The sequence below is a fragment of the Myotis davidii genome, unplaced genomic scaffold (assembly GCF_000327345.1).
Source record: "Myotis davidii unplaced genomic scaffold, ASM32734v1 scaffold118, whole genome shotgun sequence".
NCBI classification, from domain to species: Eukaryota; Metazoa; Chordata; class Mammalia; order Chiroptera; family Vespertilionidae; genus Myotis; species Myotis davidii.
Window position 1 is genome coordinate 3628667 of NW_006290441.1, and position 2729 is coordinate 3631395.

Genomic DNA, 2729 nt, shown 5'->3' on the forward strand with positions numbered 1-2729 from the left:
CTGCTGACAACTTGGTTTTGGACTTCTAGCCTCCAGAACTGTGAGATAATAAGTTTGTGTTGTTGAGTCACCCAGTGTGTTATTACAGCATCCCTAGAAAACTAATACATAGATATTTTGGAGGGACAGTTAAGTCTCTTTTTCATTGAAAGGGAAAATTTGTTCACTAAAGAAAATCTGTAGAAGTTTTGTGACTTGAAATCAACCAAACAATATTCTGGTATCTATAAATATGTATTTAAGGTGTACAGTAACAACTGTATAATCCAGATTATGCCTGCCTGAATGATTCTTTGAAAGGAATTTCTTTCATGCGATAATAGGATTATTTTTATAATGAAGGATAACACAAGAGTTCCATTTTCTCCACATCCTTGCCAACAATTGTTATCTCTTGTCTTCTTGATGATAAACATTCTAATAATAAGATGAGAGATGACATCTTATTGTGGTTTGGATTTGCATTTCCTTGATGATTAGTGATGTTGAGCATCATTTCATGTACCTGTTGTTAACTATTTTGCTTTAAGCTTCATATAAGTTTCATCACGAGCCCGGCTGCAGTGACTCAGTGGTTGAGTGTCGACCTATGAACCAGGAGGTCATGGTTTGATTCCCTGTCAGGACACATGCCCGGGATGCAGGCTTGATCCCCACTAGGAGGCATGCAGGAGGTAGCCAATCAATGATTCTCTTATCATTGATGTTTCTATCTCTCTCTCCCTCTCTGAAATCAATAAAAGTATATTTAAAAATATAAATAAATTCCATCATGAACATTAAGACACTCCGCTCACACGGTTATACGTTTATTTCTTTAGGATTTTAAGCAGGTTTGGTTTGCTGCAGTACTATTTCCCCTGAAGATTCTTATTATGAGCTGGAAGCTGGGTCAGTACAAAGCTCTGATAGTCCCGTTGGAGTCCATCACTTTTTTTTTTTAACTGACTATCAAGAATGATTTCATAATTTTAATGGCTGACCAGAGTAATCATTTTAAGAAGAATAAAAGTGTGGAATATTTTTAGAAGTAATTGCAGAACAGAATGGGGTTCTATTGCCTTCACATATATATGTCAACATGTCTTAGTGACACTACTTTGGATCACAATCAGTTTTCCTTAAAAGTTGAAAAATATTGTAACTGTGTTCTAAGATTCAGTGTTAAAAAGACTGAGGCCAGCCTCACTATTTACTCATTTCTGCAATAGATATTTTATTGAAGATGATCCTAACATTCAAACCAAAATAAGCACAAATTTTGTTTAGGGATTTATTTTCCCCACACACTCAGCTCAAAGGCTTGCAGCTCATGATTTCTATTTGCCTACAACTACGATTGGCTCAAGTGTGGATATGATGCAGTCAGAGCCAATGAAATAGAAGGGCCAATCCTGCCCCCTGCACGATGCCCGCCCACCCCCCAGGAATTCTAGAAAAGAGAGTCTTGTTCTCTGATGAACTCCATTGAGAAACTAAAACCTAATGTTGCTGGAGCCATTTTTAAAACCACGAAGATAAAACATGCAGAATAGAATAAGCACACCATGAGTTAGAGCTGGTAACTATAAACAAACAGAGAAACTGAATATATAATGGCCAGATCATATATGACAACAGAGTTCTGACCTACAACCTCTATAGCGATCAGCCCAGAACAGTCAGAACTTGATCAATGATGGCCATTTCCTTACTTATTATCACGTGCCCCCTCCAACCCAGGAAGACCAGAGACAGCTGAATATGATCCCAAGACCAATCCTGTAAGACGCCCACCTCCAGCTCTGCATGCGCCCTTTCCATAAGCAACTCTGAATAAACAGTCTCTGTTCTCATTGGATAGTATTTGTTTCTTTCAGAAAAATCAAGCCCTGGCTTGAAGTCTTGCACTTGGGGCCATTATCAACCTTAAGGCCTTTGTGTATATGATTTTATATTATTTTTGTGTAAGTCAATGTGGGAGAGTTCCCTGCCATTTGCAACTAAAGGACCCTAACTGCTACAACAGATACGTTTTTATTTGTTGTGAATTTAAAAGAATGTTTCAATACAAAAGAAAGAAACCAATATTTTTAGTACCACCCACTGTACCAGATTATAATTTACCTCCTTTAAATCATATAGTATTGCTATGCAGTAAATTCCTACTTCATTGAACAGATTAGCAAATCTAGTTATAAGCAATATAAGCTTATTTCTAGAAGAAATAAGCAATACTCTGAATGTTAAGCTACTAGCAAATAAATATAATTGATGTTGAAAAACAATAAAATCAAATAATGTGTTTGCACAATGTAGGAGGTTTTTTCTTTATTTTTATTATTCAACTTCTTTCTGAGGATATATGTAGGTTTTGATATGTATTCACTGATTTTGCCTAGAATGTGAGTTTTTTCAATGGAAAAGTCAGTTATTTTTTCTACTACAATAAAAAGTCTATCTGCCAAGCGAACCAGCTAGGGCAGATAGAATGTCTGCCTATGGACCAAAGGGTCGCGGATTCGACTTTGGTCAAGGGCATGTACCTTAGTTGCAGGCTCCTCTCCAGCTGGGGCCCTGGTCAGCCGGAGAGGAGCAGGAGGCAACCAATTGATGTATTTCTCTCACATCGATGTTTCCCTCTCTTTCTCTCTCTCTTCCACTCTCCCTAAAAATCAATGGGAAAATATCCTGGGGTGAGGATTAACAATAAATAAATCAATAAATACCTAAATAGTCTATTCAAACAT